The sequence below is a fragment of the Anser brachyrhynchus genome (assembly GCF_964034855.1).
Source record: "Anser brachyrhynchus genome assembly, chromosome: 18".
Classification (NCBI taxonomy): Eukaryota; Metazoa; Chordata; class Aves; order Anseriformes; family Anatidae; genus Anser; species Anser brachyrhynchus.
In genome coordinates this window covers 10,425,493-10,442,665 of record NC_137711.1, presented here as the reverse complement: position 1 = coordinate 10,442,665, position 17,173 = coordinate 10,425,493, and the positions used below count along the sequence as shown (strand labels likewise).

At 48.6% G+C, this 17,173-nt stretch overlaps 1 long non-coding RNA gene across 1 annotated transcript in view; it reads left to right on the top strand.

The window, feature by feature from the left end:
* LOC308180142 overlaps positions 1-14,682 on the top strand; it is a 150,812-nt gene extending 136,130 nt beyond the window's left edge. The window contains exons 5-8 of the long non-coding RNA XR_013940764.1: positions 2,019-2,441; positions 3,650-4,585; positions 7,973-11,117; positions 12,843-14,682. This is a non-coding gene — a long non-coding RNA (uncharacterized lncRNA). The remainder of the gene's footprint in view (positions 1-2,018; positions 2,442-3,649; positions 4,586-7,972; positions 11,118-12,842) is intronic.
* The last annotated feature ends 2,491 nt before the right edge of the window (positions 14,683-17,173 follow it).

The following is a 17,173-nucleotide window of genomic DNA, read 5'->3' as shown; positions in this document are numbered from 1 at the left end:
CAAGGGATGAGCATGTGCATGGGCTGGGGAGGGGAAGGCGCGAGGGAGTGTGCCCAGCCTGCTATTGACGCCTGCTTTGTGTTAGAGGGTGTGCGAACACGCTGTGGGATGTTTGTTTGTGCTGTCCGGGGTGTTCCATGGCCCCAGCTCCTCCACACACATTTGTTTGTGTCTGTTGGTGTTCACGGGAGGCTTATTTGTGTCAGGCTGTAGGTGTGCGTGTGCCTCGGGGTGTGTTTGGGTTGTGACCAGTCATGTAACAGATCCCTATCCAAACCACCTGCGGATGCACCGTCCCTCACCCTCCTGATGTGTTCGCCAGCACATCTTCAGTCTCCTTTATTTGATGTTGTGGCTCCCTAGCAAATCCTTTAAGTTTCTAAATTTATAAAAATGACAGAGTAGAAAGGAAAGCTGGAACAGCTGGGGATGCCTTGGGGATGGCACTTCCTAGCCCCAAAGATTACTGCACTATCGCATTGCACTTAATTGTTCCAATGTTTAGCAAATTGCATTAATTAAAGTGGCACATCTGGCCTTTTTATCAGGGGCTGCGCAGTTCTGGTTTTGATCCTGCAGTGACAGACTCAGCCGGTATCAGCACCCCCGGGTAAACACTCATTACACCAGGGGAAGCAGCCTTGATGCTGCGGGAGGCCTGGGACCGGCTCCCATGGAAGCGCAGGAACCTCTCTGGGAAGCCTCCAGTGGGCCCTGGAAAGCAAACCCAGTCATTAGCAGAGTTCAATCACCACGGCTCCATTGATAGCAACAGCTCCTCTGCCCAGAACAGCTGGAGTTTCCCTCTTCCCAGTTAAACCAGCTTCCACCCACGCTGTGAGGTTGCTCTCCAAGAAGTAATGGAACCAAGCGGGCAGCCAAACCAAGGCTGTGCTCACCTGGGAGCTCACCTTCCTTTTGCAGCGTGAGTGCCCTGCGGTATGTACTGCGGCCCCTTCACGGCATGGGGGTGCGCACAAGCAAATGCATTGCTTATCTAGCTACTTCTTTTAGCTTCCTAGAGGCAGGGGAGGGAGCTGAACCTCTCCAGAAAGAATTAATGCACCCTACTTTTTCAGTTCTGAAGGCGGGTGCTACAAATCTCATCCTATCCAGTGTTTTTTTTCTGGGGGGGAAGACCACTATTTTTCAGGATAGGCACTTCATCCCTGGGTTCCCAAATCATCACTTATATACTCCCTTCTTTCATGCCAGGCATTTTTAAGAATGCATCACTTTAGTAGCACAGGTAAAAGATACTTTGGCCCCTATAACAGGAGCTATTCTTAAAATAATGGGCCATGAATGGAGCTAAATTACCTAATCGAGCCAATTATCTAAGCAGGTAACTTCTAAGCAGGTAACTTTGGGTACCTTTTCTACAACCAGAATCTTCATCTGCTGCTTACTTCAGCCACATTTATATCCCAGTGCATTGGGCATGGTGTTACAAACCTCATAGGTTAGAGAGAGAGGCTGAGCTTAGCAGAGGGCAGGAGAGAAGCGGGAGAAGGAACTGAAGTAGCAGCACTCAGCTCAGCATGCAATGTCAAAATCGACTTAAGGAGTGGGCAAACTTGCGTACAAACTCAGATAATACAAACAAGCATGTCTGGGTCACAATTAGACTAAAATTTTTAGCTTCCTAGTAAGAGTCAAGGAAAACAGCATATTGAGGGGACTTTCAGAAGTCAGCTTCTGAAAACCTGCAATTTGTACGCTAATAGGGTCAGCCCCTCTCTGAGCTCTGCAGCATGGCCTAATGCGGGGCTTAGCCCCTCGCATCCCCGGGCTCCACTCTAATAGGAGAGAAATGACCTTAAATGCTACTTGTGATGGCCTGGATTGGAGAGAATGAGACGGTGCCTGGGACAATTACTCCACCCCTCCGATCCCGCACTACGAGGGCAGTTCTTTCTCTGGGATGGTTGCCTTTTGCTCTGTTTCTATTAGTTTATTTATTTATTTATTATTTTTTTTACTTTAAATTTTATTTTTATTTTATTTTTTATTTGCAGGGTGCTGCCAGCAGCAAGGTTGTGTTGTTTTGCCCAGCACTCTGGGAGCCAATGTGCTGAACCACGGCAGATGCATGAGCATCAGTCAGCCTGGGCATCGCTCCTCTGACAAACCCTTATTTGAACCAAACTTTTAGGATCTGAGTGCTTGCTGAGTTTTTTCCCAAGCAGCTGGGACAGATGCTGAGCTGACGCAGAGTGCCGGGACCCCAACGCCTGCAGCAGAGCCATGCCCGGTGCGCAGCACTGCCAGGGAGCCCCTGGCTACAGAGCCAGGAGCTGAGGGAGGCAGCAAGGGAAAACTTCAACACAGGAGCCTCAGAAAGGGTCCACTTGCACATTCAGCCCCAGCCAGGCTCCCACTGGAGGCACCGCACAGACATACCCTTGCACAAGGCTGTAGCAGATTTGCAGTTGTATGGGGTAAGTGTTTGCCTCTCTCTCTGTATAATTACTGTTACTGATATCATTACAGTGCTCCACTTGGCACATCCGTTCACTTGGCAGCTCCAGCTGCGGCACTGGGCTTTCCAGGCTTTAGAAAGCTTTGCAACACTTCTCCTTGAGCACACGCTCTGCAGCTAAACGAGTAATTATCCAGGGGCTTTAATCAACTTTCATTCTAGATGAATTTGCCACTAAATTCGTAGGAAACTCTGAAGACCCTCTGAAGCGTGAATGCCTGCTGGAGTTTTTGTGCGGGGAAGGCCTTCAGTTGCTGCCTTGGTTTGAACAGAAACTTTCTGTTTCCTGCAACTGCTCTCTTGCCTTGCAGCATTTCAGTGACTGGGTGCTTGGGCGCGCAGGCGACGCTGTCCCAGCAGAGCTCTGTCAGGAAACAGCTCAACATCTCCCCGAGCATAGACGGTTTTATTTCTGTTCCTCTTGGCAAAAGAAAGGAATCCATGATGAGAAGCTGGCAGAAAAGGTGTTTCCTAACAAAAACAGCTGAGGAGTTTGACTTCCATCCACAGTCACAGTAAAAGTTGCACAGGTGCAGAAGAACTTTGCAACGTGCGTGGTTTGTAAGGAATACATAAGCCTGCACGGGGATCCCTTCCCTTCAATGAATGGCAAGCCTGCTTAGCAGGGAGAGGCAGAAACCATGCCTGTTCTGTCCAGCCCCAAGCCCAAACCATGCATTCCCAAACCAGAGTCTCTCCTACGCTGCTACTGAGACATAGTCGGGGCTGATGCTCTGTACACAGATGGACCCGAGCTGGATCCTGCACATTCAGCTGCCTGCAGAGCGCTCATGCAGACAGTTATGCCATCCCATATGACCCTGGTAGAACATGAGTCATAAAACATGTCCATAAAACATAAAACATTACTCAACTTTTAACCTAACGGTACGTGGCTGATCATAATTTCACTTCCAGAATTAGGAAGATTGTGTTTGCAAGCAACAGATTCCATCAGCTCTCCTGATCTCTTGTTCCACTGGTTAATTTTCCTCACTCTTAAAAATGCATGCCTTACCTCTCATTTGAATATCTCTAGCAGGCATTGGCTCTTATTACTAAATTAAACAGTCCTTTGCTATTAAGAGACTTTTCTTTCAGCTGGTACGTATTGCACTGAGCTCCCCTTGGTAAACTAAACACACTATGATTTTAAATCTCTTGCAGTACAGTTTCCCGGGTGTTCAGTAATCTCCGTGTCCCCGATCAATATAGAGATGAGCAGATTGAAAGAGCCGCACAGTGGGCAGCAGAGCCACAGCTGGGCCAGAGGATGGAGAGGGATGGAGCCACAGGTGGAAGGACAAGGAGCTGCAGCCACACGTCCATGGGTGGATGACACCCCACCCTCTGATTTTAGTGTGTGCATTGCAGCAGTGAGCCGTTTTTCTTACCCCAATACACTCTTACCATGGTGATGCCTGAGCCATCGCTCTGTTGACGAAGCCGTTTGCCTCCAGTTTCACCTGGAAGTCACGTCCACGCGCTGATCGCACAGGAAGCAGCCTCCCTTCCCCTCCCCAGGTAGCCTGGCACCACGGCTCCTATATTTAGCCGCCACTTCTTCCCACCTCTTGCCAAAAGCGCTCCAGATCCAACACATTCAACTTCGCAGCGCATACTTGCCAACTGGCAGGAGCAAAAGCAACTTTTTTTTTTTTTTTTTTTTTGTCCTTATTCGACTCTGGCCCCCGGCCAGTCAGTATCTTCATTTATTGTAATGAATTCATGTCATTAATATGTTGGCTATGCACAGCAATCGCAAAGTAGTACATTAGTACAAAAGCTATTGCTCTGGATGCCAGCGTTTTATTGCCGCTGCTGATTTACAGGCTGATAAGCAACTTTGCAGCTGTCCTTGAGGATGGGAAAAGGACAGGTAGCCTGGCGGAGGCGAGGGAGCCCGGCATTGTGGCGGCCGAGGGAAAGTGTGAGATTTCCCAGGCCTCGCACAGCCGGGGGTGGACTTGACGATTTCATCTTTTCTCTGGAAAACGTCTTCGCCTTAGTGTGAGCGCTCAGCCGGCCCGCAGAAACACCGCAGACAAAGCCGGTGTGAAAGTCTCAGGCGGTTGGAAAGGAGATTAAATGTGTTACAATACGGTAGGTTTGGGAGCTTCTGTGTGAGCAGCTCATAATAGAGCCATGTCATCACTTTATTGCAAAGATACGATAAAGACAGGCATTATGCGGTGTTAACATTTAACAGCCATAACTTAACTTTCAAAAGACGTCGCAGACCAAGTCACAGTGAATTGTTTCTTTCTCTGCGTTTAATCCTGGGCTCACATGCTATAGAGCAAGAGCATTTACAAAAAGAGCGCTAAGCGGAGAGACAGCCAGACCTGTCTGTCTGTCAGCTCCAGAGAGTAATCCCTTGAAGAGCAACCTTAAATAAAATGATTTAGAGGGAAAGCATGAAGCAGGGAGAGCACAGACAACATAGCTGACTGTCAGAAAGAGCTGCCAAGCATCCCCTTGCTGGGAATGATCCTGTGCCCTGCGGTGTCAGTTGTGATACCCAGGAATTAGCTTCCCTGCGTACTCAGGGCTACAAGCTATGACCGAAAGCAAAATCAGCTGGCCCTATATACAGGGAACCTGGGCACCTGGCGTTATAAAAGAGGGATGACCTGGGAGATGAGCTCTTTAGAAAGGGTGCTGGAGTCTCTTGTGCTGGGACATGGCTCAAGAAGTAACTGGTGGAAGGAAGGAGGAAAATTCCTGGTGGCTGGGGCACGGGGAGGACATTGCTGCTGCTGCAGCGCAGGGCTGGGATGAGCTCTGGACCCGGAGCAGCCCCACGTGCGCCCACCTGGCTGCAGGGGAGGGGACGGACCCCCTGGGAAAATAGAGCGGGCAGTCCAGGGCACTGTCAGTCCCTGTCTTAATTAGGCCTGTCAGCGTGCCTTGCATTTTAGCTAATTAATTGCTCTGCTTCAGAGCGGCATTTCTAGTTGACACCAGTGCCCGTGGACGGGACGGGGTATCGATTTCGGCAGCCCCCCGCTCGCCTTGCTGTTTGTTTGTGCTCACTGACAAGACCCCCGCAACAGGAAACGCTGGGGGAGCGCTCAGGAAAATAATCAGCAGCGTTATCTGAGAGCCATATCAAATAGGTTTGGGCCAGAAATGGACTCAGCTGCCGCAAACCTATTAGCAGCAGCTCAGGTTTCCTGCGTACCGGCAGGTTAGGGGGCAAGCACTTTAGCATTGCCCACAGCTTGTGGTTAATTACTGTTTGTAGAGTTGCAGTCTGCAGTTATGCTTGACAAAATACCCGTAAATACAAAACCAAAATGCTTGCCCATTTTGGATGGCTGCCACCTGGTCCCCCCGCCTTTCCTCCCCTCCCGGGTGCCAAAAAATAACTGCCCAGCTTTTGTGCCTTGCCCTGGAGCAGCCGTGTGATGGGGAGGGAGCTCAGAGCTGGTGCAGCAAGAAAGAGGGCTTTTCTGGCCCCAAATATTTCCCCCTTTTAGGGGTTACAGTGCAAGATCCCACTTGGACAGGTCTCTCCCGTTGGCCTGCTCGGCAGCAAGCACCAACGAGCAGGGGGAGCACTGGGCTGTGCAGGCAGACAGGGGCTTTTCAGCATGGGAGGGCCACAGGGGGATTTGGGCAGCGCACGCAGCGTGGTGGCTGCTTGCTGCCTCCTCTGCTGATAAAGTCTTTAGGGGACATCAGATAATTTGACCAGGTTGTGAGTTCAGAGTGGGAAGAAGAAAGACGGTGGTGGGAAAACCAAGAGGGAGAAGCAGGCTGGTGGCAGATCTCTGCTGTCTCTGCATGGATTCCCACTCCTTCTGGCACAGACAGGCCAGGAGCAGCGAGGTTTTTGGGATGTTTTTGGTGAAGTTTTGGTGAAGGCATCCATCCCTGAGACATTGCTCAGGACAGCCACATCGGGACCCCAGCATTAGGATCCTGCCTGGGAAAGGCCGAAAAGACCCAGTGGAGTAATGTGTAAAGAAAAGGTGCCGGTGGCTGCAAAGGGGCAGCCAGCCCCAGTATCAGCCCCCCCCGCAACACAAATCCGTGGGCCCAGCTGAGGACTTGCAGGGTTTGGGGTGGGTGATGGGCTGAGGATGATGACCTGGGCTGGGGGCTGTGGCCTGAGGGCTGAGAGCACCTGATGGGGAGATTTATGCCTTGGTAATACCAGAATTGAGCAATCACTGTAATGAAATCCATGCTCTGCATTAATGAGTGGCCGAGGCAGTGGGTCCGAGCCTTGTCTTTTCCCAGAACGGGAAAAAGGGATGATCTGTGCCCAAATTCAATCCCTTCCTCACAAAACAGGGGCCAGGCAGGACCTGGTGCCTGGCCATGTTTTGGGTTTGCTCCTGGACCAGCTGCAGCTCAGTGGCTGGGAATGGGAAGATGAACTGAAGTGGTGCAATGTTCATCCTCCCTGTGAGTCCCTGGGTTTTTGCTTCAGAAGGATGGCACGACTTGTGCAAAAATGCCACCAGAGCCCAGACATGATGCGCCCATCATGTCTAAAATCATCTCAGCAGCACCGTCTCTTACTGGAATATGGCTTTAGTGTCATAACTTGACTTGTCACAGTGGGGAAATGGAGCAAAAAAAGCACCTTGAGCTTTGTGTCCAAAGCGCTGCAACAGCATGGCAAGGAGGGAAACGTCAGTGAGAGTTGGTTCATGGCAGCATTTTCCCAAGCAATAGGAGGATGAGGAAGGCATTCAAATGCCACTCAGCGACTGCTCCTGCCTGTCACAGGGAAACGAAGCTCTCTGGACAGACCTGCAGAAACCTGGCTGTAAAACACCAGCGCTTAACTCGTGCCCGGGGACCCAGCTGAGGTTAATCCGTTGCCACTCAGGATTTAATAAGCAGAGGCGCAGCATGCCCGGGGAGCTGTGCGTGGGCACCAAAACCTGCCCACACCATCGCTGCCCTCCCCTCGGTGCAGGAGCAGGAAACATCCCAGCAGCGGGGCCGTGTTTAGTCCTCTTTAACCTCCCACCCCGCTCGCTGCCCGCGTGCAATTAAGCTGGGTTCCCATGGGAGCTGTCAGAGAGGGGAACCGGAGAGGCACTGGAAGCAGAAAGCATCCCCCTTCCCCCCCCCCCCCATCATTAGTATAAATTGTGTTTGTGCAAGTTATATTTTACGGCAGGCGTGTCAATTAGTGTGTGAAATTTAATAACCCAATTGAGCTTCCCTCGCTCAAAGCTAAATTGAAATCTGTTGCCTGTTTGGGAGGGAAGGGGCTGTCACGGATGGGAAGCTGAGCTAGTGGGTAGGGCAGGGCAGGGTAGGGGTGTTTTTCATGTTGATTAAAAAAAAAGGGAAGGTTTTTGTCATCCTTCTTGGCCGGGCAACCAATACCAGCTTTGCTTGGAGAGAGCAGCTGATCTCACTATTTTTATTTATTTTTAAAAGGTGGTGTCTTTTTTGAAACAGAAGGCTTGGGAGGGAGATAGGGAATAATATTTATATTATTATTTTTTATTATGTTTCTAGGTGGGGGGGAATTGCACCGCTAATGATTGCAGCACTGAAGTTCCCAGCACCTGAAGCCTGCAGCCTCACTGTGAGGAGGAGGAGGCACCAGTCCCATCCCATGGCAATGGGTGCCTGCCAAAATCCCACCTGGCACAGGCACCAGAGCTGGAATACATAGGCTGGTGGGGCCAATACTTAGATCGCAAAGCGATCAGCCCCCAGAGATGTTTTCCATCCCTGGAGACTGGAAGGACAAGATATAAAACGTGAGAAATGTAGACATGTAGAAACCAGGTGACAAATCCCAGCGGTACAGTGTGAATTACATTAAAGGTGATAAACCTTCCAGGTCTATATTTAACTCATTTTGGGTCTCGTCTGCCTGTTTGGGGTTGGCCATTCTCATGCAGAAATGGCAACGCCCTTCATACCAAATACATATTTTCCACGTGCAGACAAATCCCTTTGTTCTAAGTTGCAGTTTACCCAAATACCCTGCTGCTTGTCAAGGTGTGCTGGTAGACGCTGCCTAGGGAGGAGCCACAGCTTTCTTTTGTCTGTCTCACTGCTCTTCCTCCCCCAGCCCAGGACTCCAGCCCCTTACTCCTACCCAACAGTGACGTGAGTTCTTGCATTTCTCCCCTGCATGTCCAAGGAGACAACATCTAGCAGTGAAAATGTCCCTCTCCAGTCTCCTGCCCAGGCTGTTTTGCTGAGATCTCTTCCCTCCTCGTGGCAGATACTCTGCAGCCAGGCTCCATTTCAAATCTCTCCTGGGCTGCTGGTTTGAAAGCTCTCCAAAGAGACCCTCTATCCAGGAGACATGTCTAGGACTGCTGGGTTTTCCTGGAAGAAAGCAGCACAAAGGATGGTTTTGTGGTAGCATCTTTTAACCAAGCCCTGCTGAAAATGGAGGCAGTGAGCTGGAAGAAGCAAAGAAATGTTTATGAAATTGCTTTCATGGGCATTGCACATGTGGTGATAGGTTTGTAAATTAGGTCATGCCATTTCCTGAAATATATGTGCAATGTTCTGGATATTTAATGACATAAAGATGTAATTAGCTACAGCTTTTTAATGCTTTGGAAAACAACATCACCTTGGATTGAAGGGAACTGTTAAATAAGATTGAGTTACTACGCTGAGCAACTCAGTGCAAAGATAGAATCTGAGGAGGGAACCTGACCTCACCAGGATTTCCTCTGCAGTGTGTTTGCATTGTATCTGCATCTAATCTGGAGCACATATCTACACTTCTCTGTGTGCCATTCAGACCAAAAAAAAAAAAAACAACAAAAAACAACTAAGTAGCTTCACTGAATGCTAAAAAAAAAAAGAGATTTGCTACAGGAAGGAAATTTTAAGGTTATGTTCTGCATCATCCAAGGTGCATTTTTAAAGCATGTGAAATGTTAGAGGTCTCCTATGTTCTCTAAAAACCCTGAGAAGAAAGGGAAAATACTGCATATCAAAGGCCTTTAGGAAGGGTTGCAATAGGAAAAAGATTAAACATGAGATTTGGGGTCCCAGCGACCTGTACATGTTTTCCAGTCAACAGCAAAATACCATGAACGAATTCAGTTCCCTTCATGTCACCAGCCAGTAGCAAAGCCTGAGGTACCCTGAGATACTAAATCCACTCTGCTGCTTCTTAACTAGCCAACTATTTATCCCCAGTTCCTTATCTGTTGACCAACAAGGCTTAGTTTTCAGAGGAAGGGAATGCAATATTTTAACAGGATAAGTCAAGGCTGATGAGAATTTTGTGGGTGATGCAGGAGAGTGGCCCCCAGCCTGAGGTCCTGAGCACCCCAGGTGGGTGCTGAAGACTACACACAGTGATGGCTACACACAATACAGATGTGTTTTAAGACATCCAAAATCAGCAGAAGTGCCAAGAAACAGGGCAATTCAAGCAGGTAACTCGTTGCATTGCTTGCTTCCCAACCCTGGGCTGACAATAACCTTCTACCCTTCCAGGAAACAAAACCTACAACTAAACATCTGAGAAATGAATTTGAAACATAATGAAAGATTGTTTGGTTTGGGGGGGCATGGGGAGGGAATGTCTTTGAACCCACCACTAGAAAACACGAGGCCTGGCCATGCTCCAGCCTGCTCAAGGCAGACTCTGCCACCTGGTGAGCCAATAAGTGCGGGGACCTGGAGGACTTACAGCATGGCCTCATCTCCATTTAGGAGCCTCATTTTTTGCTTTTAGAGAGCCTTCAGGCACCTGACTGGAGAAATATTATGTAGCACTATGGGAACGGAGCAGTTTACTATGTGGAGAAAGATGTTGACAAAAAATATTGCCTCCAAAAGAAACATTCACTATTTTTTTCAAGAGAGAAGGAAGCCAGAAAAAAAAAAAAAAAAAAAGAGGTTCAGAAAAAAAAAAGGAAGAAAAAGAAAAATCTTTGGTTTGTAATATTTGAAAATAACTCCCAGGAGTCAAGGAAAATAACAATAAAAATGAGAAATGTTGAAAATGGGAAGAAGGAGGGAAGGTTGCCTGAGCCGCTCGACTTGTGAAGGAGGGAGAGGCCACGGTGCAGCCTTGCAGGAGGAGCTGCAATTACTTGTCAGAAAATGAGGGGCCTGTAGAATTTGTGGGGTGTTTTGTTTTGTGGTCTCCAGGCCGGAGAAGCACTGAACTTCCCCTGAACCGCATCCCCACGGTGAAACCTTCTCTCTCCCCCCTACAAAGCATGGGCTCCCGAGAAGCACCATCTCGTTCTCCCTCTCTCCTTTCCATCCATCTTAATATCAGTGTTCTCAAGCTGCCTGATGTCCCGTTTATGACAGAAATAACCTGCCTTGGCACTGACACTCGAATTTCACTTAAGGTTCGTCGCATTATTAATGGCAAGATCAATATTACCGAAGACGCAAGAAGAGCTCTTACCGTTCATCCACCTCCCGCCCTCCCCTGCCGAGGCGCCCCGCGTTTCTCCATCTCGTTTCAAGGATACTGGGCTCAGCTCGGGAAGGAGAATCGCCCACTGCCGGGGACACTTCGTGCAGTCCTTGGCAGCCGCCCTGACGTGTTTCTCCCCAGCCTTGAGAGCTGAGTGATGAGGCTCGGGAGCGGGATAACCCACAGACTCTGTCTAATCAGAGCGGCTGCGGTGGCCTTGCTGAACTCTGCCGGCACAATTAGGTGATCACGCTGGCAGACAAGCCTGATTCATGTCGTTTTACCATCAGCGAAGTGATATCTATCACCCCTGCGACAGACCCGTTATTGCCGCAAACCACTTCAGCCTACCCGGTTAAAAACCCCTTGTAAAAGCAAAAAAAAGGGGCTTGGACATATCTTATGGCAAATTAACTTTTAACATATTCTTTCCTGCCTAGCATTAAAATCACATTCGCAGCTGACACTTGCAGTAATGTCTGTGCTCATCTCCAGCTGCAAGGGTGGCGTGGGCGAGGGCTGCAGCTCTCCGGGGGCACTGGGGGGATTTAGGACGACCTGGCGGGGTGAGTTGTCCTCTCTTGGTGCTCATCGCTCCCCACTGACTCCAGAGGGAGGCAATTGGGGTGAGATTAGTTGAATTAGGGGGGGCTGAACGCTACCCCTAGGATGAAAACTTGCCTGAGAAAGCCAAGGCAAAGACACCCAAACTCAAACTGAAGCCTCCAGGCTGTCGATACCGAACTCCTTTGGCTCTGCTCCTGCTATGGGAGTCATTGAAGACAGCAAGGAAACTTCATCATTTCAAACAAGCTTTGGATCAGACCTTCGGAACACCTTGGTAATTAAGCCACATTCCCTCATTTCTACCCAGCGCAGCTGCACGGTCAGGCCAGGAAAGGATGGGGGGTTCAGCGCTGCATTTCTGTTGCTTTTCTCTAAGTAAATGTCTCACAAACGCAGAGCAATTGCGAACTGCATCTTTATCATCTGGGAACATACATATTTTCAGTATATTTTCTTTCAATTCTGATTTTTTTCCAGAACCAGCTAATCCATTTCTTCTGGACTTGAACCTTAAGAAAGCCAAGACCTGTGGTAACAAAGTGCAGCCAAGCCATTCCAGAAAAATACCTTCACTACAGAACATGAACTTCCCATTATAGAGGCTGCATATGTGCACTGATTGATCCCTAAACTGGCATTTCAATTTATTTCCCACTGGAGGACTCATTCATTACAGAGAAATAAGACTATTAAATGCATGATAAAGCACATGCATCAATAGACAGGGCTGGTGGTTACTTTACTGTACCTATCTAAACAATAGCTGGTACATAAATCTATTTGTAATCACACAGGACCTTTAAAAAATGAATAAAGAAACAGTAATGTCCTCATTATTAAGCAGCTGATCAAAAAAAAAATAGAACTGCTTGCAAGCGTTAACACCACACGCGCACACACTTTGCTGTTGCATCCGTGACCGCGGGGCAGAGGCGGCTCAGGTGCACGGACTGCGAGCAAACCCCTGCAGAGCTGCCCCAAGTCCCCGTCCCGCTGCACGTGGCTGAGCGTGGGCTGGTGTGCCTACGTGGGGGCAGCACCAGGGAAAGGCACCCAGAGGAGACCGTGCAGGCTGGTTTTGTCAAGAATCTGAATTTCTATCCTCTTTTTCTTTTTTCTTTAACTGATTTTCCACCCAACCAGCCTTGCAGTACAGGTGTAGCTTTCTTTTGCAATGTATATACATATATATATAATTGTTATTTATATTATTTTTATTGTATATTATAATATTACTTTATATATATATATAATTTTTATAATGAAGAAAAATCAACAACAACAAAAAATCTGAGCAGGTCCACGGTATTAAAAAGTTCCCTAAATCATGGCCTTTTTCACATGGTCAGTGCCCCTCTGGTCTCTAGCTCCTCATCTTCTCTTCCCCCTTCTGCCTTGCAGGATCTCCCTGCCAGCACCACTGCTTCCTATTGCCCCACCTTCTCCCCCAGTCCCGCTACGGGTGCTCATCGCTGGGTGACCGCAGAGGACCTGGAGCAGCTCAGCACCCCTGCTGGGCTCAGCAGTGCTGTGCGGGCTACAGCAGGGAGACAGGAAGGACGGAGGTGGCAGAGAAAGACAAGACACAGGGAAAGGAAAAGGAAGAGGAAGGGAGAAGTGGAGCTTTGTGAAGATCAAGAGATACGTGTCCATAAAGACTCAGAAATGGGACATACAAAGCAGCAGTGGCCAGAGTGGAAGCTCTCTGTGAAGCTGTTGTGCAAACCCAACCAGGCTGGTCTCTCTGCCCATTTCTGAGGACACTGAACAATCCTTCAGCTGCTGCAACAGTCCCATAAACATTTATGTCCAGAATCCCCATCCCCCACTTTTTTTTTTTTTTAATAAAAAAGGGAACTAAAAAAAAAACAAACACCACACCTCAATTCCCCCTTAGCCATGTTCTTAGACCTCCAAGAATCCAATGCCAGGCTAAATAGACGTGACATAACTCAGCAGATTTTCCCAAGCTCTAATTGAATTATAAGCCACTACTTTATGGCTGCATGTAAAAAGCTTGCATATTCCCTGCCCGGCAGAGCGTGATTTACTGGGCACAGGCAGCCGATGGCAGGGTTGGTGGGCAGGGTGACCTACGGACCCTCCAGGGACCACCTTTGGCTGTGGTGGCCAAGCCACATCTCACCCCTGCAGGCTGGAGCTGCTGGGTCTGGGTCAGCATCCGAGGACGGACTCAGATCTGCAACCAAACACCCTCACGTGCTGGTTTCAGTGAAACAGAGGGGGGAACCAGTGACACACAAACGGCCGTTTTGGTCTCCATCCCCAGATAAATCACTTATCTGTTTTTTCTCACCGCGCACAGCAATGGCAGTTTATGAAGCAGCTGTCTGAAAGGAAATTTACTGGACAATTAAAAGTGCTGACTTTCAAGCAGTGCTCTCGAGGTGGAGTCTAAAATTATTGGGTGTGAAATGCAAATAGATTTAACAGTTTTACTGCTATTTATATGACATTCACCCATTCCCAGCCATTTTTCCTCCCCCCCCTATTTTTTTCTCTGATTTTACATGGTCCCAACTTTCACAGGTTTTAACACTCTCAGACACATGTAGTAAAACCTGAAGCACGCTCCAAGGCTGAACAAACCCAGATCAGTGGTGTGTGCGGCGAAGGAGGGTGGGGGAAAGCAAGCTGTATCCCAAACCCTTAACAAAATATTAATTTAGAAATAAGCCGGTAATTACATTCAGCTTTGGGTCTGCCCCACAGTCCTCTGAGGCGGTTCTTATTCAATCAGCTTTTGGCCAGCACCCAACAAACCTCCTACTCGAATAATCACAAATTGACCAAACGAGCTGCTCCCCTGCTCTTGGAAACCCGTCCCCGAGGAGGGAGGTGGGAAACTCAGCGTGGCCGTGGGTCAAGTCCCAGAGAAATCTCCTTCCCATGGGCATGCCCTTGAAGCACCCAAGGCCCAGACGTTCCCTGGAGGTTCAGCATGATCTATTGGAGCAAGGATGGAGTTTTTATGAGGCTTCATTCCTTCCTGCTACATTACATTAATGACCAAAACAGTCCATAGCTTAATTAAAGATTAACTGTTAAGATCGGTAAAGCAAGATTGCTTCTCCTGCTGTTACTCATCCCGAGGCTCTGCCTGGACAATCTGAGACAACGTGAAGCAACTTCTCCAGAGCCTCCAGCACTGTGCAGACTGAAGGTTTTCGTGCCTTTTGGCTCATCTGATTTCTTCATTTAACTGAGGGCAGGCATCTACTGTTCCTGCTTACCTCCTCCCGGACCTCACGTCATAAAAGGTGCCACTGGAAGCTTTGCTACGCTGAGGGATTTCTGGGCTACTGGTTATGGGTTTCTTGTACCTATAGTCTCTCGTGCTGTACGATTTACCAGTGCCGAGGAGAAATATTTGCTTCTCAGATATTTTAGGCTGCTGCTTGAGCTCCGTTGTACCAAAACAACTCTAATCTCAGCCTGGTTCAGAGCCAACTCTACACATTTACTGTTTAGCTTACTGTGTCTGTGCTCGTGACCTTCACTATCTTTTGTGAAGCAGATCAGCAGCCTCCCCAGCAGACTCTTCCGTCCCTGTGTTTTCTGTGAAATGGTATTTGTTGCTGTGTAAAAAATGCCACAGCTGTATTCACAAATCACGTTTGTGGGTGAAGTGACTGTTGTTACCGTGGTCAGATAGGCACACCTACCCATCTGTCCACCTGTCCATCTGTCCTGCCATCACCATGACTTCAGTTCTGCACAATTAGCTCCAATAAATAGATGCGTCTACCTCCGAGCCTGTAGAAACTCACCCATTTGGTTTGATTTAGTCTCACCTAGGAGTTCACTTACCAGCATCCCTCCTGTGCCCTAGACACCCCCAGCCATGTGAGGACATGAAATACCCTTCTGGGTACCGCAGATACCACGCACCTGAACCAAAAGCAAGTTGTAAGACATACACCCTTAGCCACCTCTCTACGATTACGATACCATATGACCGTACAACAGAGGCGAGGTGCCTGAGCAGCTACGCTGTGGCCCCAGGTGCTGTCTCAGGATCAACGCCTGCTTGCCATGGTCAAGGTGGGCTCAGCAACCTCCTCCCAGGCTGGGACTGGGGCTGAGCAGAGAGCGCAGCCTTCATTGGGTCTCCATCCCTCTCCTCCTCCTCCTCCAATCCCCCATGCAGGGAACGTGACCCACTACCCTTTGTTCACAGCTGCAGTTATAGGATATGTTCAGGCTTTTCTCCATTTCTCTTTCTACAGAAATTAAATCAGATGTGGAGAAAGTGGAGCACTGTCTTGAATGTCAATGTCTCTCCCTTCACCCTCCCATTCCTGTAACTCACCCATCAAGACAAACCCCCAAGATCCTTCCTTGCAATCTAATAAATAATAATAACCATTCTACCAACTCATATTTCTGCAAGCTGGCAGTGATTTATTTTTTTGGCTCTTGCATCTGAAATAACTAAAAATATTCAATGGCATAATGAAAAATCTTGCTTTTAATTCTGAAGTGAGGTTTGCCAACCTGGAAGGTCTTTAATAATGATTTTCTGATGAACACATACTCACTGGTTCTCCACTTGGCAGCTACATTATGGTGAAATCTCTCTATATCTGTATATCATGTATGCAAATGTAATTATAATCAGCTGGGGGGGCAAAACCAGTACAAATTCAGGGATCCAGTCAAGAAGCTTTGACTTGGAAGAAATTGTGCTCCCAATACAAATACATAGGGCAGTTCAGGGAAAACCATGTTTGTGTCAAGGCAATTTTGCCCCTGACACGGAGCAGAGTGGGACTGCTCACGTGCAGTGTTATCGAACTTCTGTCCGGGGTTTCCCTGCTGGAAATGTCTGTGCTTGCACCATATAGCTCGTGGGCAACGAGCCTGGTTCCTCCAAGAAGCATCACAATCACTACTCTGCCTCTACAGGTGGACTGTAACCTATGTGCATTCGTGTTGTATGGGTGTCTTGCACATGAGCTACTAGCCTTAAAGACCACGCACTGAAGGTCTGATGTTCCCAGCCAAGAGGACGTGTCCAGGAATATCCAGCTGAAGGTGGTGACCTGTCAGTTAAGGATTAAGTTAAATGCTTTCTGCATGCACTGGAGTTCCTGGCTTTACCTGTATCTCCTCCAGCACGCACAGGACCCACAAAGGGGTGAAGGACTGGAGCTTGCCCGCAATACCTGAGATAACACCCTGGGAGAGGGTCAGCACCACGGGGCTGCAGCTGACAGGCACCATTGGGTGCAGCTCTCAAAACTCAGAGCTTTCCCAGGTCAGTGCAAGCCCTGAGCCAAGCTGCAGAGCTCACCTTGGGCTCCCGAGGTGGTGGGACACAGCTCTGTCTTAGCAATTCACAGTCCCAGGAGCCAAGTGCCTGAACCTCATGCTCCTCAGGTGAGGCTCTGCACATCTTTTGAGTGCTAGACATGATGCAAATGATGCTTTAAGGACGAGTCTAGCTGCATGGGATTTGGTGGAAACGACTTCAACAGGGGCTAAGCAGAGCAGACAATGTTAAGAGCAACGCTCTTGTTTTCAAGTGTGCTCTTACACCCTATTGACCCCACCAAGTAGCAGCTATGGGCCTTTCTGCAGCACTGTGATAACCCCAAATCTTCTGTGGTACGTCCCAAACAGGGCTGTCATTACCAGATCCCCAAATAAGTCAGGGGAACCTGAAGAATATTTGAAATTACAGGATGGTGAGCATAAATAATTGCCAG